This window comes from Battus philenor, unplaced genomic scaffold (genome assembly GCF_028537555.1).
Source record: "Battus philenor isolate CCGP_79_NKW_IND1 unplaced genomic scaffold, ilBatPhil1.0.hap1 SCAF_22, whole genome shotgun sequence".
Lineage (NCBI taxonomy): Eukaryota > Metazoa > Arthropoda > Insecta > Lepidoptera > Papilionidae > Battus > Battus philenor.
The window spans coordinates 6,397,412-6,424,048 of record NW_027181685.1 but is presented as its reverse complement, the minus strand read 5'-3'; the positions used below and the strand labels follow the sequence as shown (position 1 = coordinate 6,424,048).

Genomic DNA, 26,637 nt, shown 5'->3' with positions numbered 1-26,637 from the left:
TCTTAGTTAACTAATAGATACATCCTGTGTGTTTAAAAATCGAGTAAAAAAACATAACATTCGAGCGGTAAAAATCGCGTTTCACTTTAGCAGTTTTGGAATGATTCACGTCCATATAGATAAACATCTGTTAACCATTTCTCCGTATAAAAAAAGCCGCTTTTTTGCCAATGAAGATAGACAATACTAGACAATATTGTATGAATTTTAATGGTTATTGTATTTCTCAGAGCATATCTTACATTATTATCACTGAGCCTGAAGTTTTTCTTTTTGAGATTTATACATGATATCGTAGGTATAAAATTCGGAAATCAGCTGTCTTTGTTTCAGCCCATAGACTCCAACTGGGAGATATACCAGTATCATTACACTTCGCTGGCGGGTTGGCGATAGCAGTATGGTATTATGGTATGCAGAAGATGTTACGCCCCATCATCTAGAAACTTTTTGTGTACTGTGGCATTTCCATATAATGTATGCACTAAGTGTGAATTATATTAATTTGTGTCGGTCACACAAGTCTCTACCACTGGGTTACCATAGGATTTATTGAAAAAAGAACAATGACAAATTATAGCTTTTATGGGTATAAAACTTATAGACTTTGTTTAGATGTGTTAGAAGTTAACAAAATTTTATAAAATTACACCCACAAAAGCGAAACGGGCGATGGACAGCGAGTTGAGTACTAAAACAAACTATGATCGTACATTGTGTCTATATGTATAGCACCTACAAAAGTTTGGCAGACGCCCACGGAAGTTCAAAACGCGCTCGATTGTTGTTATAACATTTTTTTTTCCATAAAACGTTACTATCGCTCACGTTCATATTTATAATAAATGTGTTTTACGAGTTTACGCATCGAACTGTACTAAAAATATGAACAGGATGCAGGACCAACGGCTTTATTGTAAGAACAATGTGTTTGCTTTTCATCGGAATACACGTTATAGTTTTTATATTATCTACCACTCGAGTTCATAGAAAGCGTGTATGTTTACGGCCGTTAGCTTTGTGCTTTTTTTCTTTTAATTCGTTCCGATTTTAGATATAAACGTGTTAACTAAATTCAATCACTAAACTATAACTAGGTTTACTAGCGAGGTAATATTAGGCTGCGCATCTACTATAAAATACGTTATAATGCTTAACGTAGATCGATTCTATTAGTTATTAATAAAGAAATTACCCGCTACAGCCTTACATCATGTTAAAGAGGTGTAGTTAAAATAAAGCCATGTAGGCTTTGTGAATATTCCGACAATTGGATTTTTAACTAATTTACTAATAAAATTTAATATTAAAAAATTGCTATGTTGCTTTTAGTAAATTAAGATTGCCCTAGTAACAAAAAGATATTTTTGCTTTAGATTTTTTTAATATTTATATAAAACCAGCCATTCAAACTTTGTGAATATTCCTATAATTGAAAATCAATTTTTACTATAAAAAGATTACTGTCACCATAAGTAAATTATAGTAGCGGTTGTCGCAAAATGATATGCGTGTATCAGATTTTTTATATTATATTGTTGTTATGGCTTATTTTCATCGTATAAACGCCAAGTTTCTTCAATTTATTTCATAAAAGGCTCACAATTCTGCGTTATTTTAATTTGGTTTCAATGTGAATTGAAAATTGATAGTACATGATTAGGTTATTTAGCTTTAACAGTAAATTGTTCGCATGGTTTTTGTTATAATTTTTATTTTCATATTATATTCAATTATCAATTTAATAATTTACTATTTGCAGTTCTTCGTTGTGAGCGTTTTTCTTGACGCCTAGCCGTGGTCTAATGCCACTAAGAACTGTTAAATCCACAGTCATGAGTACCTTCTACTTGTTTTTTTTTTACTGGATTTCTTGATTCGAATGTTATTCCGATGACGGGAATTGAATCCTAGTAAGAGTAGGGGAGACATCCTAATCGTTAGACTAGTGTTTCCCAACGTGGGGTCCATGCCCTACTGTGGGGAATTTAAAAATTGACTCGTCAGAGTTAACACTTTCGATCCGGAGTTTAACGTTTTCGAAAAAGCAAATTCTTAAATAATTACCGTTAGTAATTATATAAAATTGTAAATATTTCGGAATTTGAATTTTAGTTTTTAATTATATTTTAGAAAATTTACTTATCGTGTTTCGATATGAACTTTTTAGTGATATCTTTTTAAAACCTAACATATAAGTTTGTTAAGTGAACAATATTTTTTTTAGTATTAAAAAATATTCATGTTACATAAGCCGGACATAAGTATTTAAGAAATGCTGAGATGGGGCTTGACACCAAAAGGTTGGGATACACTGTACTAGACAATTTCAGAGCTATATGATTATCTCTTCTGCGGATCTCTAATTCTTCATTTTAAAATTTGAAAAAAACTTTAGTTAAGGTTTGATTTCACATACTCGTAGAAATAACATATGACAATAAATATGGTTTAGTTAATTAAACGTTATAATTAACCTATTCCAAATTAATCCCTGTACAGTACGAAAGCTTCATGTCAATCGAGTTTTGTTCCATCACCCATTTTTCACTTGTACAAACAAACAGACGTCTACACAGCCGCCATGTTTACTTCTAACTGTCTCTTAGTTTCATACAAAATTTAATTAGATATCACATATTTATTTAGTTCACAACACGTTGAACTAATTTGATGTTTACAGTTTATTTCTATAGCAAAAACGAGTTGCATTAAAAATTTTGTAAATTACTAAAAAATCGATTTGAGTTTATTATTATATCCTGCTTAAAAATGTTAATGAACATATAAAAATTAATTAACAGATTATAGTCATGACTATTTATGCCGTCAAACAGTAGTCCGCAAAAATTATCTTGTACCGGTTTGAAGGTCGCTGTAACTATACTGTATTCGATGAACAAATATACTAAGGATGCGTTTACACGAATTATTTTTCAGTCTGGAACAAACTTCGAGTAATACCTATTAAGCACTAAGAAAAGTCGATACCGATAATGTTCGCCGCTATACATATTTTGTGTAAGACGTGTATTGAAGAAGAAGAGGCGGTCTTATCGCTCGAAACGATCTCTACTAAACAACATTTGGATGGAGATCAGAGACATGAAAGGGAGTGCAGTTTATGGAGTACGTACCTACAAATAAATACATTACTATACACACATTCACACATACAAGAATACACACACACACATATATATATACCGTCGTGTAAAATAAGAGAAATCTACACTTCTGCCTAACTATGTAAAATGTAGTTGTTCTTATTATATATTATATATGCTTTACAAGTAATCTGCATTTTAATACGTATCTACATTGGATTTCCTTCCTCATCTAATACTTGATGCACTGCACAATATGTTTTTAATTTTAATTACCAAGGCATATTGATATCTATCGTGTATAAACTAAGATACGAAATGATCCCATGAAGTTCGATCTGTCCCACAAAACGAATCCATTCTCACAGCTCTAAACCGGAGCACGTGTGCATGCCTTATTGTTAAGGTGCGTTATAATGGCCATTTCCTTTGAACAGGGTCGAATGTCGTTTGACAATTGGTACAGGAAACCCTTTATTTTTGAATCCAAAGGAGCTTCGAGAAATCACGTAGGTATAATTTCGAACGAGTGAATTATCAAAGGATTCGACACGTGTTATTGTTATATCTAAAATGTTTATGTTGTGAAACTTTTGGGGAGAACACATTAATGGGGAATTGTCAGAATAATTTTATTGATGACGTCATCGCTTCCATTTAGAATTTTCAACAATTATTACAAAGAAGGGTTTCCCAAAGAATTCGTAATGGTCAAAAAACATTATCTATATTATTTTATATACTGGTTTGTATTTGAAATGCCTGCCAATCGTGGCGATTTGTATATCCTCCCATAGATATATTAGGGGGAGGCCTATACCTTGCAGTGGGCAATTTGACTGAAACGTCGATAGATGTTTTGTGGTATTTAAGTTTAATGCTTTATAAGAGTGAAAATTGACTTCATGAAGGTATTACATTTATATAAATAAAAAAGTGTAGTGATTTCTCTACCAATTTGTGTTCATCATTTAAATCAAGCATCGAATCAATGGACAGAACGAAAGGATTATGTAAGTGTTCAACGACAGATAAAAGTCCGAATTGTATTTTTAGTTTATATCCGTACCTTTATAATACCAAAGGTGTGTTCAGTAATATTATTTATTTATTTATTAACACTTTTTTGTACACCATAGACAATAAATAGGGGAGAAAAGAAACATTTCATATGGTACAAGAGGCGGTCTTATCATTGGACGCGATGTCTACCAGACAACATTTGGATATAGATAAGAGGCATGAAGAATCTATCCTATACGAACAAACTAATATATATATAGATAACTACTCACAAGTAATGGACTTCGAGAAAATCAAGGCGCGGCGTATATGCTAGGGTCGTAGACTTGCGCATTAAACCAGAAGTATGCGTCTTTTCTCTGTCTAACAAAAGAACTTCCTTAGTATTCATGCGGTGATCGCACAATGTTTGTCCTGTAATTGCACAATAAAACACGTGCTCGCTTCCAAAGGGGTCGGCGCCGGCGAACAATGAACAGCTAAAAGTAGATTGCACCTACAACCCTCTTAGTACAATTTTTAACCTGTTTTGGTACAAGTGATGACATCTAGCGGGTGATAACTACACCAATGTTGATAGTAATGACTTTTACAATTTTCCTGGACTAACAGTGTCAAGGTGTTGAGGGTATAGTTCTTATTTAATAATTGAACTCGAAAGCTCCCATAGGAGTCTTAGCCCGGGCGTTAAAATAGATATTCCACCGGATTTACAGGTCGGCGAACTCTTACCGGGAACGGATGGTTGCTGGGACTATATAATCACCATTCAAACAAGGTCTCCATTTACCGGTAGAGACTGGTGGAGGCATTCTTCAGAAAAAGTATTGAATGCGAGTATTCCTTACAATTTTAAAATAGCAGAAGTAGATTTATTGCTTAAAGATAATTAGCTTAAAAGGTAAGGGGTAGGTAGGTATAGATATCTAGTAATGTCTTCGGGCACTAAAAGTGGTCTGGTAATTGTAGCCTTAAAAAGAAGGCTATGTTTGGGATTTCTCGACGAGATCGAATTAGGAATCAAGAGCCAAGCGAATTGGCAATTTTTAGTGGCAGTAGGCAAGCTACATAATGCGCAGAACTAACTGCCGCCGGGGCTCTAAGTTTCTAGAGTTAAGATCACTAAGCGACATACACACCGTAGATCATTTATCCACAAGCTGGATAGAGGACCTTGTTAAGGCTGTTGGAAGATCCTGGATGAAGGCTATATCTAACAGGTACTATTGGTAATATATTATGACTGAAATGATGAAAATAACCTCTTTGTACGTACGTTCCATAACATTTTAGTTGTCAGTTTACTAAAAATAAATAATTCTTCGCTAAGATTGAGACAAGCCTCCCCCCACCCGGCCCCTCCGAAGAAATCTACGGCATAAGCTATCAATTAATATTTTGTATTCCGAGAGTAAAGAACCTCGACTCGGTCGACTATTATTGTCATACAAATAATTTAGTTATTCGATCAATATATAACATTCAAAATCATTGTATTTTAATTATTTCTTGATTAACGAGTTCGGCACAAAATTTATGACTGCTATTCCATTAAAAATGACGAGGTCTTGACATTTAGTTGTAATAGATTAATAGAACACTGGCTTTATCAAATTTCTGGAGAAAAATTTGAATATATTTCTAGATATTTTTCTATTAATATTCATAAGTTACGCGCTCTGACTTATTATCGTGTAACACGAGATTTTAATATAATGTCTAGTAATAAAAATGGTGACCACGATTATAATTATACTTATTATATATTATATTGCGTGTATACGGTAATTAGGCATTAAATGAGACTACACAGGTGGGTGTGTAAGTAATTAATTACGATTAAAAATTTACATCATTGTAGCATTCATTATCGAGTCATCGACTTGAAATAATTTGTTCATTAAATTTTTAAGGTACTTCGCGTTGTATATTTATTTTCGAAATATTATACTCCACATGGCTAATTTGATTAGCGCGGCAAGATTATACTTACCCCGAGACACTAGGACCCCAATGCGCTCTGTGTAGCACTCTGTGTTTAGTACTAATCGGTGTAACATTACTCTCGAGGTTGCCCCATGGAAGGGCGAAACATGTGTTGAGTGATTTAACGGTGATAGTTGTGTAATTCGTATTGTTTGCCGCATGCGCATTTATCAGTGGGCTGGCGGGCGGTGCACTTTATTCCACGACTACTACTGCATTGGCGGAAGTAGCTATATATTGGTTCTTTTCTTACTTAGGATGGACTTCCGCAAAATAACGCCTGAATCCATTAGAGATCCTATTTTTAATCTATATTCTAACGCCTATGTTTAGCAGTGAACGTTCTAAGGTTTAACACGAGGTACTTATATATTAAAATATAGAGTACTTATATCTAAAGAAATTGGTATATGCTATTATTATTCACAAACTACACAGCTAAATCAGCAGAAATATAAATATATCTCGAGTAAAACTATAGAACTTAATATCGCTAGGAGTTTATGCTTTGCACCACAGTCAAAGTCATTTGTCCTTCAGTAAGATTGTTCATCGAAAGAAACGGAAGGCTCTCGTCTAGTAGAATCGAGATTGCGGAAGGGGTTTTGAATAGGGGTGATCTATTGTTACCGGCACAATTAAATTTATTCACTGTGAAATTCGAATAAATTTGTTTTTATTCAACCCTAAATTTTGTAATCACTTTACTACCAATACAATTTGGTGTGTCGTATTTTCTTAAAGATATTACGATTAAAAAAAAATAATGTAAAATACTTGAGCAAGAGAAGAGTCATTTAATTATAATAAATAGTCGATTTCGTCTGATAAAATGGTGATAGCAGGTGGATGATAATTGTATATCCATGAACTTTAAAAACAGATGAAAAAAGGTTCGATGTCTACTGTTGGAAGAATTACCGTAATTACCTTCATTCTACCTGCATATCACATACTACATGTAAACGTTTATGTATAATTTATATATACATTGTAAACAATATAGTCATATTTACATACACGCCTACTTGTTATCACTTAATTTTAACTGCATTAACTGCTATTGCAAGGCAAAGGCACTTCCCCTGAAAATATCTATGGTAGGATATACCAGAATCGCCACGTTCGGCAGGCGAATTGGCGATTCCAGTGTGGTATTATGGTACGCAGGGGACACTGCTGCCCATCTTCTGGAAACTGATTTGTGAGCAGCAGTAATCCTATATAATTATTGTACAAAGTGTGAATTATATAAGATTGTATCCCGGGAATTGAATTTGCGTTGGGCTACCTACAAAGTCTTTAAGTCGAAATGACAAAATGTAACTTAAAAAAATACAGGACCCTGATATGATGAATTTATTGTAAAACTTTTCGACATTTTTTTTGGTAAATATTTTACAGTAGGATTATGTTTATTGTAAGTCAAATAATCGAAATAGATATCATAAATAAAATCTTAATAACAAATAGTTGAAACCTATTCTCATTTGTAGATTTAAATATGTCGTGGATAGATTCTTTTGAAAAAGTTGGATTAAGTAAAACCAGATAAGAGCTATACATCTGGTAAAAACAATTACTGAGAATAAAAATAATAAAAAACGGAAGGTTTAAATTAAGATTTAGGCCGTTGACAAGGAGCCGGAAGACGCGTTGTCGGTGGGACATAAATGGACCAATGAAATACTCAAGGTTACGGGGGAAGTCGATGGCCTATGCCCTGCAGTGGGCTGTCTGTACATATGAGCTAGCATGATGATGATTATGATGAATCTACCAGTACAAAGTACAGTTTGTTAGTTGATTACAATCTAAGTAAGAAAAGGACCAATATTTAGCCACTTCCGCACATGCAGTGGTAGTCGTGCAATGGAATGCACCGCCCGCCAGCCCGTTGATAAATGCGCATGCGGCAAACAATGCGAATCACACAACCGCCACCACCAAATCACTCAACACGTGTTTCACCCCTCCACGGGGCATCTTCAGGAGCTATGTTACACCGATTAGTGCCAAACACAGAGTTCTCTGTGCCGCCAGAAGTGGCTAAATATTGGTCCTTTTCTTACTTAGGATGGACTTCCGCGAAGTAACGCTTGATTCCATTAAATAGTTGATTACAATCATTATAAATATTGATTTAACGTTAATCCTAACAGTGGAACGCAGTGTTGTAAAATCATTAATGTAGCCATTACTTCACGTTACAGATAGAATAAGAAAATCGAGAGAACGAACAAAAAGACGTAACGTTTACGTGTTCGGAATTAATTTGAAAATTACGTACGGTAAAAGAAGGGTGTTACGTCGAATTGTAACGCGAATTACATGTCACAATTGTAACGGGCTACGTGATCGACCTACTTAATTTGGGCGGATTGTATTGGTTCTCGACGAGATAAATCGTTTTAAACACGCAACGACTTGCAAAATTATGTTACTATATTAAGAACAAATTTGGGATTACAATAAAATAATAAGCTCACATGCCATTTGACGGACTGAAATAGTTCTCTTACAACAGAGCACAACTTCTTCTCTTACAACTATTTTTGGATTAGCAAAAGATTATTTTAACAATACTGTTCGTCTATGTACTCTTTGGAAGATTCATGTGGTATTAAACATTAAAAACCCATCTGTTTTCGATTGTCAATTATAAATGTTCGGGGATCTCTCACAGAAAGCTTCGTTGTTCCACAGTGCAGTCCGTACGCCAATGAAACACCGTAAAGTTATGGTCCATCTTCATCTTCTTTAAAAACTTTGGCGTGCCAAAACAAGAGTATAATGTTTGTGATCATAATCCCCGAGTTTCTGCGAAAAATGCGACCGATAAGTTATTACTGTTAGTAATCTAACTAAATAGCTGCGTCGTAGTACCAAATCCAAATCGATTTTTGTAATCGATTCAAACTTAACAAACCCACAATAAAGTAATCGTTAACCCAGTGAAGTAACCGGCGCTTAAAGTAACAGAGTGCCTTAACTAAACAACCAGTATTACGTCACAGGCTTACTTCATTTACTTATGACCCATTAAACAGTTTTGAAGAACCGCAGCGTTTCAGTTAACCATTGCCCGCTTAAACGTCTCACCCACATCCGATGAAATATTCTTTAAAGATCGATGAATCGCTTATAAAATCAACCACATCTCATATGTTTACGGCTACACTATCTTTGACGTTGCCTATTTAGTATATCTGTTCGGTTAAATAGTTACAATTTCTCTCTTTTTTTAATAACCATTGCATCCGGTGCGTGTTAGGGTTTATATTCGATTGGATTTACGACTGTTTTCATTGCGGGCACTGTTTAATATAAATACGTGAGACGGTTTCCTGTTGGTTAATATGATAAATAATATTTATTAAAAACAATTGCCGGTGTTATTCTGGTTTTCAACTTATTTTAAATTTCGAACATACGTGTCCTTTTGACGGGACATGACATTTCTTATTTACGAGTACACCGAATAATGTATTTTAAAATCGTCATTATCATTATTTTAGAAATAAAGCGATGAGAGTGTTTAACACGATTTTAGGCGTATAATATTATTTTAAATTCGAATCAGTAGAACCCAGTGGAGTTTTGTTGTATTTTGTTTCATATATTTGTCATTGAAAAGTGCTGTTTGACAGTTGACACTAAAGTTTTACTTGGTATTTGTTCTGTTATCTATTTACGTTTTGATCTATTTAAGTTAACTAAGCTCCACATAGGACCTCGACTAAGGTCGTTAAGTTAGACGCTCTACAGGGTTGAAAGGCCGCCAGCGTTCTCCTGCTTGGAGTTCAAGACCTAGCTGTCACTCAAAATGTGTTTAGCATTCGATTTAGGGTGCCTGTGAGTACCGTACCAAGGTTAGAGTGGTTTGAATTATCACAAAAATTCTTGAAATACAATAATCTTGCATATTCATAGACTTTTACGTGAGGTCACTAAACTAAAAATTACTCATTTATCGATAACTATTTACTGTAATAACATTTCATAAAAAATGAAGGTTTCGGCGGAATCATTATAAAAATAATAGTCGTGAACAATAAATATTTGACTTCACTAAAATATTAATTATTAATGATTAATACGGAGAAGTTAATGAAATAAAAAAAAAAACATTTATAATTACCAATGATTCATATCGACGATTGATTCTATACAGATAATAATTTACGACCGAATTGCACATAGTATATTACTAATTCAGGTTGTTTAAATAAGTAATAAAATTTATAACACACAATTTAGTTTCCAATAAAATTTTTAATATGTAACTATGTGTCGTAGAAATAATAGTTATAACTCTTTGCTTATTTGGAAATGTCCTCGATGTTAGGTAATAAAATAACGATATTTTGATTCTAAAAATTAAAAATCTGAAATTTATGACTACGCATTTGATGTGTAGATAAGCAAATTTGATTCTGACTAAACTCACATAGCTAGTTGAAAAGAGCTCGAGTTTTCGAACCATCCGCGTTGTAAACCACACATTGTCATCGTCGTTATTTCAGGATGTCCACTTTTAAAGATAGGCTTTTCCAATAGATTTCCAATAAGATTGGAAGGGTGCATCTGCATGCAGCGTTTTCTGATAACAAATCTACCATGAGAGTGGAAGTCTTATGTGCGCTTGCACGTTCGTAGTTTCCACTCCAAAACTTACCAATTCCCTGAGCAATTTTGGTTACTTTCGACGGATCTTTTCATTGCTGTTTGAAGGTAAGCTATTAGTAAATAGAAAATTTAAATCATTTATAATCCCGTGTAAACAATCTAAATGATATTCTCAATTCGAATTTTAAATCAACGTTATTATTAAGACCCTTAGCACCTGTGTTTCTTTTTATCACACCAATAACACTACGGCCATTAAAAAGTATATTGAAGAATGAGATAAATTCTCACGCAAATGTATCGGAACGCGATCCAACTCTCGCGCCTCGCACCGCATTAATTTACGACCTGCTTAATTTTAAATCGTGAACGGCAATTTGGATGTCAACCCGGCAACTACAATACCGTAATACGCCTCTTGTAAGACTCTTTGCAACTCACCGCAGCATCTGACGCTTCAAAACGAACTTCGCAATTAACAATTGTCACCCATAAAACCGGTGACAAAGATTGCACTTAACCATGTGAACGTTTGTTCCGTTTATACACGACAGCTGTGTGAATACATTATACGAACTTTAGTTCATTATGTACGATATATACTGTTATACAGAACGATTAGTTATAGATGCAAAAGATTTAAACGTGTATGTTTGTTACTCATTCGCTGTCAAATAATGTTTGGTATATCCTATCAAAAATTAATGGTTTCAGAAATAATTAATGTCGTAATGACAATAAAATTAATAATTGTTTCCTACGTGTTCTTGCAGAACAGACAAAAGGTTTTGGCCCAATATATTCCAATAGAAAAATAATTATTATTATCATTGCGTCAGTCTATGAACGTCCGCTGCAAGGCCTAGGCCTCACGTCCGAGATCGTCAGGATGACTGATATTGCGCTGTCTGTATCCAAGGACTCCGATCATCCTGTATATATCGCTCAAAGTAAAAGAACCAAGCATTGTTTGTACTCCCATAATTACATTTTATTTCGCGGAGCCACCCGACCCTTGAGCCTGATGTGGCTGCAAAAGCCGTAAAGGACATGACACTGTATATAAATGAATGCATGAATTACATTCATGTAGTGAAAAGTTCTTGTTAGCTTATATTGTTGTATCATTACGACACTTGTCTTTGTAAAAGTGACATATTTTTCGAACGAATTGTAATTATCATGTTATGCAACTTTTAACTACAACCTCGTTATTATAGAGTTAAAAATGTTGCCTTCTCTTCTGTCATTGTGTATAAGCATTTTTGTATTTGGGCTTTCTTATGTATCAATGTGTACAGGCATTATTTTTTGAGTATAGCTTATTTAAGCGTCATTGTATAAACGTATTAATTTTAACAAGAGCGTATTCCTGAGTATCATTTTGTAGACTTTTTTTACTTGGACGTTCTTATGTCTCATTGTGTGGAAGCATTTTATATATATATGACCTCCTTACTGTATACGCATTACGATCGCATTATAAGTAAAAAAAATAATAAGTGTACACGCACTTATTTTATCATTGTGTATATGTTTTTTTAAACGTAACTACAAAATATTATTATGTGTACGCATTTTAACTATAACTTTCTTATAATCAAATGACGCAGTTATGGCGAATACGTATTATTTTTAATATAATATGATGATTACATGTTTTGCCGTAAAATAACCGATTGAGCGAACTTACGTAACGGTAAAAATGTGACGAGCGATAAATCAAGTGGATTTGGGCGACTTTTAACATCTGCGAACGCCACTGTAACGTTTAAACGGAATACTGTACATCTGTTGCTTGATTCATAAACGACGTTTTATTAATTTTTGTCTTATGCTGACTTATTTCATGTTAGCGTTCTCATTGAAATTGAAAGCAAACACATCCCGATAATGATTCTCTTTTTTACAAGACAAGATGTTCATTTGACAGTTAAACGTACGGCTACGTTTTTTTTCAATTTAGGCCCATTTTGAATAACAAAACAAACACCTGAGCGTGAACTTAAACGAGCGCGTAAACGCTATCTTAACATTGTAGTTTATTAATTATGTATGTAAACACGAACACTAAACAAAACACGCTGCGTTTTTGTGAATTTTTGTCAGACCAGTGCGTGTTTGAAACTTTCGTTGCCTCTTATTTTATGTTGAATAATAGAATTATTCAAAAGTAGACCTGAATTTGATTCCTGTTTCTATTAAATTGATCTCTTGTGGCATTTATTTTACGATTTACACTTTTCTTCTCGTGATCATAATAGAATGTCTAAAGTGGTTAGAAATGAATAATGAAATAACTATTTTACCTCTGTTAATAGTCCAACAATTTCACTATGCTCGAAATTTCTCTTCGAACGTAACCGATAAAGCGCAGCGGATTGGCGTGTTCAAGTGACATTTTGGTAGATCGCGTTGCGCGTGGAACTGATGGCCGCAGGGGCCTTAAAATTCTGGAGCACAGACGATCTCTGGGTCTTTGTGCAGCAGTGGGCGTCCATCAATTGAAATTATATACGTGCGGAGAATATCCGCAATTAATCGTTAAAAAATTCTGAAGTTTATTCACATTCCCTTATAGCTATTGAATAATATGCAAGGTAAATATAGTCCACACATTTTCACGTGAAAAGTCATGAATTCCAATCAAAGAATTAGGATGTTTAATATGAGAAGTAAAGTCATTGATTATTGTATACCTGTATAGTTCTTTATGTTCAAAGCCGAGTTTTATGAAAGAATTTTGGTAAAAACGTGACTAACTATATATCGTTTTTTCAACCCATAGACGTCCACTGTAAGGCATAGGCCTTCCTCAAAGATATCAATGGAGGGATATAATACATTCGCCATGCTGGGCAGCGAGAGCCTTCACGATCACAATATGGTATTATGGTAAGCAGATGTCGCTGCCGTCCAACTTCTGGAAACTTGTTTTTCAGCTATAGCAACCCTATATGCACAAAGTGTTAATTGTATAGCATTGCATCCCGGAAATTAAACCCGCAACCTACGATCGCAAATCTCAGTCCTCTACTGCTGTATTGCCAGTTCTCAAGTATATATGCTGTTTTTTTTTAATTTGATTTACTAACCTAATCGATTACATAGACTATAAATTGAGTAAGTATACATTAGAAAAGGAACACCTACAAAATTGTACACACGTACGATTTTGTAGAAATGAATTCATGCAATAAAAAATAAAATCTTACTTTACACTGTGATTACTTGAAAATTTTCGATTTTTACGTATAAAATATCTACGTCTTTAAGCGATCACACACACACACACACCCATGTGTGTGTGTGATCTTATAATAATAGGAATCACACACACACATCGGTGACAAGTGACCAATATTGGTTCGCCGTGTAGACAAGCTGAAATTCATATGTCGTGTGATGCAGACGGTTATTAGAAAGAGACATAGCAAAGTTAGGTCAAATATCTTTATTTTTGTAGAAATATAGCATCTGCCTATTTGCATAGAGTTTCGTTGATATAATATTTTCATTTTAATTCACATCATCACTTCGAAATTATATTTTAAGTTATCTGAACTATTATTTCCTAAAATAAATAGATTTAAACGTAATATAACATGTTTTAATATCTTCGTGATATTATACTTTATATTATATATGATACGATATTATACTCGAGTTTAAAGTTAATGAACTTCGTTAATCATAAACGAATATTTTTTCTAAAATCTCTATTATAGTTTACGATGTTTTCTAAGCTTCAATAACCATCAAATACCTGTTGGTACCTGTTAGTTTTTAAATATTCATTACGAGTAATCGATTATTCCCATTAAGTTAAAATCGTATTTAATTATTTAAATATATGCCATTTCAATACTAATTCGTGGAATTTATTTGCGATAAATTAAATTAATCAAACCAAAAACGCCTTGCGCCCCTTTGTGCCTCATTATATATATCAACCGATGGCATACTCCTAAACGATAAAAAATTCGGTATGCAAATACCCTTCACGGCTACAACAGATATTCTGTTTTAATTAAGACGTGCGTACAAACTATACTATGGTAAATCTATATCGGATCTTAATGCAACTTTTCTATTCAAAATACTCATAAGACATTATTCAGTGAGTATTTATTTTATTTAGATTTGTTATTTATTCTTGTGTACTCGAAACTAAACCTACAACCAATGTGTTGCCATTTATAACTAACTGTGGACACGAATCTCACTTCGGGCCGCTCAACAAACCATGGAGAGTATTATGGTAAATATTGAATAGAAGGATGAAAGTAAGCATAGCCCAGTAAATTTGCAATTTTAAGTGGTAGTCCACATAGCGTATAGAACGGATGGCTTGAGGATCTGAAGTGTAGACCACGGATCTGCAAGAGCAGCTGACGACTCCACCCGCAAGTTAGATAGACAATCTTGTTAAGTTAGTTGGAAGATGCTTAAAGCTGGTCGTTTTTAATCAGTCTTTTTGAAAATTTATCGGCGAAATATGTAGGCGTGTATGAATAGTTAAAATTTGTAGAGTTATATAAGATTACACGTTTAATTTCTCGGTGGAAGGGAGACGTGCCGATGGTACTTACGGCTATGTGGTCAGCGCGCTATGTGGACTGTCCATTGCTACTTTTACTTGGCAATTCGACTGGACTCTTTTGATAACTGTCTTTAGTTTACGAATCTCCTTATTCCAGATACGATCTCATAGAGAAACCTCGGGTATAGCCCTCTCCATTGCTCGTTGAACGACTGCGAGCTTTCCAAATATAATTTTAATATTTTCATAAATATATACATCGCAGATTATTAATCTTATTTTCATATATACATTCATAAACAAACAGGAAGTACCACGGCACTTATGTCTGGTGCCAAAAAATAGCGTATATTGCTATTTTCCGGTTAGATGGCGCCGCAGTTAATGTTTTTCCTGAGCTAATGAGATATATGGATCAATGAGGCGATCATATATTTTCAAATATATTTCAGCGAGATTTGTATCTAAAGAAAATTTTTATTGAATTAATATTATATGGTTCATCATCATCGTAGTAGGTAATAGACGCCCGTTCCAAGTTAAACGTCTCCTCAAGTGATCGCAACAATCACCAGCCTTGCGCCGCCCGCACCCGGGGACATCTAGCGACATAGAGTTTTTTGTCGACCTACCTAGCGTAACAAAAGGCCCACGTCTACCAGCACCTGATGGACATTCGAGCATCTCCCCGTTAACTCGGTTACCTATTGAAAATATCATGTCAAAACTTGTACACAAATCGTCATTTAAAACCTACGAAGTAAATTAACGACGATAGCAATTTCATAATCCACATGCGTCATTATTATAAAGACTTTTCTTACTTTTTAAAATATAAAACCGTGTTCACATTCGCCAATTGAAGCATGTCAGAAATTAGAAACTCGTTTTCATGATTTAGCACAATCTAGGATACAACGGCAAGTCATTATTTTTTTAACGCAAATATATTAAATAGATGGTGCCACGTGGTGGACAAAGCTTTCTTTTCTGGAAGAATACTTGGTGTTTTTATATTTTGAATAACAAAATAACCGGATAATGGGACGGATAACTGTCTGCGATTTTTAATAGAAATTATGGAGACGGCTTTATTAAAATACTAATAAATAAAATAAAAAAAATATATTAGCGGATTCCTAGCCTCCCCCGATTTATCTGATACATAAGCATTCCTTAATACGCCATACGCCTGCTTTTATATCTATCCAAATATATAATCTTTGCTTATGACGTTCCCATATATAAACTTAATAAAGTATGACGGCGTAGAAAATCTATAAAGAAATCATACATACGACTAGTTTATACGAAACAATAAAAACTGCTACTGCAATGTTTATAATGGACTTCCATGCTATATCTTATTTTATTGGCTACCGTAATGTTATAAAATTATTTTCAAATCGCATTTCGCACGCATTATATTTATTGTGCATTAAAATATCATTTTATCACTGCCCTAGTTCATATATCGTTATGTACATAGTGATTGGTTACAGGTATAAAAGTTTAAAGAGGTTTATACATAGTTCATTACGTGCCAATTATATGATACGCCTTACACAAAAATTATGATTTTCAGTAATGGCAAATAAATTAATGATAATACGTTTACAAAACATGGATTAATATTTAATTAAAATTTTGTATTGCCAGAAATTATTGACCCGTAACATTTCTGTAGAAAAAAAATATTATGTGTTAATTCAGAGTCATCGCTTCATACAAGGTGGTTGGATAGTTTTACACTTATAACTAATCATCCTGTTTTCTCTAGAAAGTAAGTGGAAAAGTTATAGTAACACGATGGAGTTAAAACAGAACAAAACCCTGCGATGCATAAGTTCAGTGATTGGTTTAGTGAGCGCCGAACATATGGCCACGAGGTCTTTAAGGGTTGTGAGAGGAGACCACAGAGTTTAAGCTTAGATCATCTATCCTTAAAGTCGTTAGAACTTGTTAGATCTGGTCTTTTTGGAAATCAAAGCCGGAAGACTTTTTCCAACCGTGGACATCCTACAGCTAAAATGATGATGTTGATGAAACGATCTTTGGACCTCTCTTGACCCTCTAATATGAATACTAAACGTGTATTTAGAGTCAGCGGAATTTCATCTTGGAGAAATTCGGAGTACCTCAATACTGAACTAAATTCCGTAATTGTAGATACCGCCACCTTATAAATGTCGATAAGACAGATTTATAAAAGCCTCCCACCAAGTCATTGAATGAAGGACCTACCTAATTTAACATAATAACCTAAATAAGAGCTCCCAATCCGGTAATAATGTATGTGATATAACGGTCTGAACTGAAGATCCTGCGGGAGCCCTCGAGCTAAGTTACGTCAACGAGGGTGAGCCCAAGCGCCTTCTGCGCTCTTTCTCCTCAAACCTGCGAAATCTATAAACGTCAATAAGACAAACCATGACAATCACGTAATAGAATTATATAAATATCATGATATTTACACAAAACCTTCCCAATTTTAATATAATAAATGCACATTTATATTAATAATAAATATACTAATGGAGGATTATGTGCGTAAGTAAAAAAAACCTAGGACGATGATAAAGAATATGGTTAGTTTTACATAGCCAGGTTAAATGCGTACGATATACGCACACATATAAACAACCCGCTGTTTTAGTTCTGGTTGAGCTCAATGGGAAATAATCCATTTAGGTCCGTAGCCACAGTATGAATGGAACTCGGCTGAATTTCTAAAATTTCTAAGTAGTCTTGTAATGCTTACACGGTTTTAAATGCTAGAAAATAAGCGGCAGCTTACGCTAGAGTTTCCTTTTTAAAACTCAGCAGTGTTTCTAAGAATTATTTTGTAAAACAAAATAAAAAATGTATATATGTAAGAACTTGTTATTATATCATTAGTAGGTATGTTCTATTTTATTATAGTTTAAGCACCTGTCTCGATTATTTACCCTCTGCCCTAAACCAGACTGGTAGAGAACGCATGTGGTGTTAAGTCCGCCATAGTACATTTTTTGTGTGCATAAAGAGTAAATAAATAAATAAATAAAATAGGTAAATGTAATGACGACAACCCATTGCCCAGAATTTTGGTGCACAAATGTAATTTGCATCGTAATAATATTTTATTTCATTAACATGTCGTAGCATAAAAATAAGATGTATATGTAAATTTACGGATCGTATAGAAAAATCTTAAAAATTTAATCAATTTTAAACTACGGGTAATATTTAGAAGTATACGGTAGGCAAACAAATTTAGGTTTGTATTTTGTTAAATGAAACCAATTGAAAATTATACTATGTTTTGTTTTTTGTGCGTATAAATAAATAATAAATCATGCACATTTAGAATTTAACTTTTTTCCTTCATTTAACTACAGAAAACTACTGAAGCGCGATTATGTCTATAAACTTGGTGATAGATGGTGAAGGATGAGATAACTCCTGCTGAGGTGATAAAAGACTGTTTATAGTCCGGGATGGATTGCAGATAAGCACGGAGTAAAAAAGTCTACCATTTACTTATCCACTTTCTTTAATTATCAAGCTAGCATAATACATACACCATCATTCGTCTAAAGAAGATACTTCTAACAGTATATACATATATACATACAGTATATAAATAAATGTAATTTCATCATCATTTTCGTAACAGCGGTAGGATGACATCTGTTAGAGATCTACCTCCTAAATAAATTTCCAATAGGACATGTTTGATGATATGCGACGTTAGTATATGTATTGCCGAAGCAAGTACGATACGAGACTTTAGCCGGTCGGTGGTAGCCGCTCCAGATCTATAAGCTGTTCGCTATGTGGTCTGCTTATTATAACTTTAGCATGCTAATACGTGAAGCAACATCGGTTCCTTTCGTTCGTCTATTTATCTCATCATCCCTGATTCGAAGAACTAGAGAAATCCTGAACATAGTCCTCACCATGACTCCTTGAGTGACTTTAAACTTAGCAAGAAATATTGATTATATTAGTTTTAAAGGGTATCCTAAATACTTAAAAAAAGTCATTAATATTTTTATGATGGTTTCATAATAAAATTATAAAAAATCATTTCGCTAATTTATGAAAATATTTTTATCCTAATTTGTCAATTACTTTTATGTTTTTATTTGGATGTGGATTTAAATATCGTGTATTTAATTTTTATATATATTAGATAATCAAAAGTGTCATTATATTCATACTGTCGTTTTCCAATTATCTCCATCGCGGAGGAGATCGAACTGGAATACTTCGTCTCGTATTTAATACCTTGAGAATAGAAATATTTTAAGACATATTTACAATCTTCTAATACAACAGTGTCTTAAGTCGTGATTAAAAACGACTAGCGAACATGTGACTGTCCGCTGACGTTGCAAAAACCGGTAGGTATTTACATATAAGCATACGTCTTGATATTTAATAACCTTTTTCATTTCTTCGCATTATATATTTTTATTAAATTCGGGTGTCATATTCATGTCTGCAATTAGAGATGATTAGGCGATAACTATTTCAATCGTTTCTCTTTTTATGTAACATCGGGGAAAGTATATCATATGGTATAGAGAGATTTGCCCGAAACGAAAAAAAAAAAAAATTAAACACGTGCTTAACTAATAAATTGAATATTATTCTTGCTATTTAATCGTACGATCCTTTTTATATCGATCTATTAAATTTAATTAAAACGTTTCTGAAAATATTTTTGTCAGAGACTAAACGAATAGATATCTTACGAGCATTCGATTTTAATACATTGATATCTTAGGAAAAAATGTCAGTTTTTGTATTCACTCCTTGTAAAATATTTCGCTCGACGTTCAACGCGAATCATAATTTTAACCGGATTGTTATAAGACATAAAACTTTTAAAACTGTTAATAAAATAAATGGACAACGCTATTTAATTATTATAAAAATAATAAATACCTTTAATTGTGTTACCATTGTTCCTCTCGCCTTTTGGAACATCAGTGAAAATGCAGATTGAAATGAACAAAAAAATAATTAGAAACAGAAATGAAAAAAACTTAAAATTGACACACCAAAGTCGTCCTATCACAACGATTCTTTGGCATAATTACACAGTCTCAGTCACTTACACAGAACAAAATAAATGAAAACAAAACACAACAGTTTCGAACACAAAATCAGCGATGGAACAGTTCGAGAGCGACGATGTGTAGTGCGAGGCAACGGAGCGCACGTCCGTACAACGCGCGCGGCTGATACACAATGCTGGCAGATCGAAGCGAGCCCACAATACGCCGTACAATACGCCGCCCCGCGCCGCGAGCGACAGGGACGCACCGACCTAATGTCACTGCCCTGAAAACAATGCTGTCCTTCCGACACCTCAACACCCGTCGGCCGAACCGAACGCGGCCCGCCAGGTCCCGCTGTGAAGGTCCTCGCCTCGACCGCTGGAACGGAGAGACCTTTTCATCACCGCTCATCAGAAATACGCTCACAATCAATTGTCTGCGAGCAATAACAGCGAGGAATCTATACAAAGAGCTCGAAGCCGTCCTCTTCCAGCGCGCAACATTGTGTGCGTCGGTGCCTCCTCTCTGTCGTGCCCGGGCCGATAGACAACGCCCGTCCCTCTCTACGCCCCGCCCAGGCATCACGATGCAGTGTGCGTGGCCCCGCGCGGCGAGCATTGTGAAAACGCTTCGCACACCACAATGAGGCACAGGTGGGAGTGCGATCTAGTCTGAGGGCGTTTAAAAAGTCGATACAATCGCTTACATTTGTATTTGTGAAGAAAATTTTCTTTATTCGGCGGCTGGGCGTGTTGGCATTGTGTCGGCAAGGCGTGGCCAGAGGAAAGCGTTTCTATTGTGCGATACGGTCGGATTGTGCGATTGGCGCGGTCTATTGTTGTGCCCGCGGCTCGGATCGCCACCGGTATCCTCCATGAACAAAATTTTCCTTTATTTATTTATTGATGTTATTATTCTCATAGAACACATCCAGTCATAACTAACGTACGTCATTAGAAAAATGATGGTAAAGTCCAAATTGATATAAACTAGAACAGACTGTACTCCACTATAAAGCATCCTTCAGCTACGAGGTTTTCAAACGTGCCCTGGAGAAGAGCCCACAACAAAATTAGACGGTTGTATTTTGTTGATACTTTTGCAATACTAAGATAATACTCCTCAACACAAAAAATATTAAAAAAAATCACGCAAAATTCAGAGCTCGTCACTTGAACACGACTGTTAACTTTTTAATCGCGTACACTGCGATTTAAGTGTCGTGTAATTGTAAATTTTACGACACCATTATAACTCTTAAAAGAAAAAAAAAAGGCGCCTGGTGTAAAGCTTCGCGACGCTAAAAATAGGCGAATCATAAAATTTAGAACGGATGTTACCCATACGTTTATGACAATTTATATTTATGTAGAATTCCTTTCTGATCATCTCCTGACAAATTGTGTTTTTATAACATATTCATCATCTTTAATTCGAGAAAATGTAACGCGTAAAATTAATTTTAATTTGCAAATACGTTTACAAAATTAAAATTGTCAACACAACAGATTCACAAAAATAACATACTGTATCATTTAATTATTTATAAAAAGAGAAGAGATTTGTTAAAATTGGAGTAACTTTCGGCAGCGGCGGTTCGTTGCGGGCATTCAATACAGTTTCCTTTCAGACAGAGCTTCCTTGTAAACGAAGGACAATATGACCCACATAGCGTCGCAGCGCAGGCGTGGAGGAATGTGTGTCTCGGGGTATCCACACGCCCCTACCCCTCGCACACGGGGTATTATCTACGCCGTGGGATGAGGTGACCCCTCCTATCTTTATTATACTGGTTTCAGCGAAAATTGCTTTTTGTTTGACGTTTAAAACGTCGGATGGGTTGGGTAGCGGGTTTTTATTCGAAACGTTGCTTCTATACATGCAAGCGGATGCAGTCGAAGCTTAGTCTTTTGTGTGCAACAACTTTAGTTGTTCACAGTTCACGCTAGAACTTGATTTAAACGAAAAGTTGTTTTTATTAACGGCATCAGGTATATCGATGAAGCCTGTGTGAAATAATATGGGCCAGCATTCACCTCTTTATAGATTTTGTTCATGCAGTAACAAGGTAAGATCTAAATTTGATAGATTATACATTTATCTTGAATATTTCTCTCAAATTAACTCTAATATAATAATGCAAGTTGTGTTCATTATTTTAGGAATAACCCTTTTTTCTTATGAAATCTAATCATTTAGCGAGATAAGTATATTGTAAATTGGCCAGTAAAATATACATAAAAAGTGATCAAAATTTGTCTTATGTTTTACGATATTGAAATACAATAATTGTTAGTTGAAATTATGATATTTGTTTGTTGATAGCGCTTGAGCTTTCGAGAGCGGAATTCTCGGAAAATAATTTTGTGATAATAATGTGCGATGGGGCCAAAAATACGTCCTCCGTGAGGCGGAGGGTGGCGGGCGGACTCTGTCGTACCCTCTTTGTCCTCAGTAATGAAGATTATCGACGGAGGATGCGGCGCTAGCGATGCCGGGGCTCGAGCAATTACTTGATTGGTTTTTGGTGTTTTGTTTGAATAAAGGAATAAGGGACTTTGTGGAATGAGGTTACTTCAGAAGTTTCTCGGTTACAGAGATTATGAGATTTAACCTCTACAAAAGTAATATTTTAGCTATGAATACTTACAGTGATTTATTGTGCTTGTAAAATATAGCTTTATTTTACAAACGAAGTGAAGTCTTTACATGCTGTAAATTCTGCTGACTATTACGATACGTTATATTATCTATTAAAATAAATATTAACGATCGAAATGAATGAATTAATTGAAATATATTCTTCATGTTTCAAATTAGTACAAAATTAAGTGGTCAATATTTTTGTCATTAATTATGAGGTCATTTATATTAAGATATGCCACAGATGACCGCATGGGCCTTAAAGTTCTGAAGTGTATGCCGTTGACTAAGAAGCGTAACGTATAATGGCCACCCAAGAACCTTTCGACACCAACTGCTCAACGATTTAAATGTAATACATATTTAAAGAAAAGTTTATCTAATCTAAATATTTTTGAACGCGGTTAAAAATAAAATGCATTTGCAAATCGAATGCCATTGTTTGTGTAATAAAAAAAAAGAAAAGGTTTAAGTCGCAGAGTGGAGACGGAAATGCCACAATGCGACGTGAACTCTCGCGGATTAGATTCAAAGCGGGCGTTCGGAGATCTTTAAATAGATAGCGCGGACGCGCTAAGTGACGCCAATTAGCCCGCCGCGCCCTCAGCCGACACCGGCTAAGGTGAACCAGCCGGCTCTTTGTCAAATCCGGAATTGCCTTCATTCGAAAAATCCCACCGAATCCCTTTAGTTAATTCTCCGCATTTTATCTGTTGACATGCGATTTTTAACACACTTCAGCTGCTAAATTTAGCTAATTTGCTGCTATATAACAAGTAAGCATAATATTGAAAGAATAGCGAAACTTTTTTTTTGCATCAAAATCTAATTGTACATTAATACATGTTATTTATATAATCTACATAATATAACATATTTAAAATTATAATTACTATGTATAAATTTATTACATATTTTTTTTAGTAATAAAACGTTGCAAATACATTTCTTCTCTAGACGTGTTAGTAATAGTTACTAGCGATTGTGTTCGCCATTTCTAACAGTTTGATAAAAAGATAAAGTTCTGAGATTATAAATAAAATTAATTTAAACGGATTTCTGTATCTATTTTAACATGTATAATGTTTTCGTCTGTAACATTTATTTTTTTTACATAAAATTGACATTTTTGACAACTTTTTTTTACCACCATTAGCTTCACTGTTTAACGAGTGCCTGGCAGTTTTGTCTTTGTGATCCGGTTTGTTTGTTATGCATTATTAACTTTATTTGCTACATCAACTTTATAAATACTTTATTAATAATCTCAAACTATTTTTAAAACGTTAAAGTTTTTAACAGTACATAAAAAATAATAAAAGGTAATTACTTTAGTATTAAAGTATTACCCAAAAAATTACATTTGGAAGGCTCACAAGGATGAAATAAAACGGCAGAACAAGTCTATTTAAATGTTTGTCAAATCTATTTTCATAATGTAGTTATAAATGAGATAAGTGATATACCTTACCCGGCGTGTATCTCAATCTTAACACTTGCGTAGGTATTCGTCTCATCATAATTAAGTCGGCAAAGTTCAAGATGGTCCCCACGCTCGACTCTTTAAAGCTCCCCCTCATTTTCAACATAACTGGTTCATTTCACCCTTCCCTCCGCTGCATGTACTTTCCCATATCAAACGCGCAAACTAAGTTCATTTTGATGTTGTCTGAAGGAATGCGGATTATATCGGTTCGAATACAGACGCCGTATGACGTGTATTTGTGGGGAGTTGATGAGGCGTTTTCTTTGAAAGCGTCTAATGAATGTTTGCTTAATGTGTTTCAAGGAGTTCCTTACCTACTTCATAAGCGTCATTATATGCTTGATTTTAATTGTAATAATTAAAGAATGTTATCTTTTGAATCGATCGTTAAGTATATTCCAATAAGATTAGTTGTTTGCAACCTGCATTAAGTGTCTTCCGATGACCTCAACAAAGTTGTTGGTGTAAGTCTTACACTGTACTTGTCGGTTCGTACGGGATCTACTTTCATAAAGTTATGGCTCCAGCGGTCATCCTTTCTGCGCGCTGTGTATCCTGTCTAATGCCACTACCAGTTAAGTTAATTAACTACAAATTTCAGTGTTGGTTCTATGTGTTTACGAATATTATATGACAAATAATGGTCGCTAATAATATGCTACATCCTTTAAAATATTTGTTATTATTAGTACAAACAGCAGATATTCATTTACTATATTAGGATGCACATTGCACTTTATATTTTGTAAGCATAGCAGAGAACGATATGTAGCCGCATTGATTATGGTGATAATGAATAGAACGTGAACGATGACACCATTTATTTATTTACTTTTTTTACAGCGTGTAATGGTGGATTTAATATATTTAGGCGTTCTCTACGGGTCAATCTAAAATATAACGAATTTGCTGTGATAGAATTTTTCTAAAAACAATTAAACTCAATTTAATACGTATAAAGATAAATGGAAAAGAGCGTAAATTTTTTTAGATGGTTATTTTTAAAAATGCGACAACATTCTGTTAACAAGTTGAACTGTCAGTGTCGGTTTTTCCCGCGCCGTCCAAAAGTCAATCGCGTCCGCCACCCTATGAGGGGAGACATTTTTACGCTACTTCACGTAAAAATATCCTCACTAACTTACGCAAATGGATACATTAGTCAGACTAATCTTCATTTGTAGAGATTCCGGAGATCTCTTGATATTTTGTCGGCCACGTAATGGTATTTAACACAGATGATGTCCGATTCACTTAGTTTTTTTTTTATAAAAAAAAACCGATGCTTTTACAGGAAAAATGAGTAGATGTCGCGTCCCATTTGGAGCACTTAAGAGCGGAACCGATTTACGTTTCGCTTTTTTTATTACCGAAAGATTTTATATTTACGGTTTTGCTCTCTGCTATAACGCGGTTAGAGGAAACGTTTAAAACGATGTTTTGCTTGGAGTGTTTAATAAACTATTTCGCCTGAATTTTTTATAGTTTCAATTAAAATAAACAAATTATTTGGTCAGCTTAAATATTATGAACGATGCTTGTATGGCGTCACTTTAATGACGTTATATTTATTATATATATTTATACTAAGGAAACTGTTTTACAACTAACATGAGTTATAAGTTATTGTATTTTAAATAGATAAACCGGATACGTTTTCAGGCTATTAATTTAACGTGCAACGGTAACATACTAGACGTAAATTTTTAAAAGCTTTATCAAAATAGTCACATTTATTATTATCATTTCAGCTGTGGGATGTACACTGCTACACAAAGGCCTCTCTCATAGATTTACGCATCCTGTCTTCCAACGATCTTAAAAAGGTTTTGAGGGTAGATGTCCTACCTTGCGATTGCCGATCCATGGTCTCTATTCCAGAACTAGTCACGTTGTATTATATTTAAAATAATCAACTGTTAAGCTCCTCTTAATCTGCCTTTGACTTCAGAAAATTCTCATTAAAAACAATACGGTAATCACAGTTTAACAAATAATTATATATTTTTGTCTCATTTTACACATAAACATAAAGGATTATTGTCTTAGTTTATTTATATGAATGTTTTTCATAAACAATATAAACTATCACTATTACTTTTAAATTTCATATGTTGAAATAGCAATTGATTAACTAATGACCTTCTACAAATCATACAAATTAAAACT

General features: G+C 34.2%; 1 protein-coding gene across 2 annotated transcripts in view; it reads right to left on the bottom strand.

Moving 5' to 3' along the window:
- The window catches only part of Sox102F (transcription factor Sox102F), a 141,001-nt gene extending 120,672 nt beyond the window's left edge, over nucleotides 1-20,329 (bottom strand). For both annotated transcript variants that reach the window (XM_068766981.1, XM_068766983.1), the window contains exon 1: nucleotides 20,224-20,329. The gene's annotated coding sequence lies outside the window, so the exon portion shown is untranslated. The remainder of the gene's footprint in view (nucleotides 1-20,223) is intronic.
- Between the last annotated feature and the right edge of the window lie 6,308 nt (nucleotides 20,330-26,637).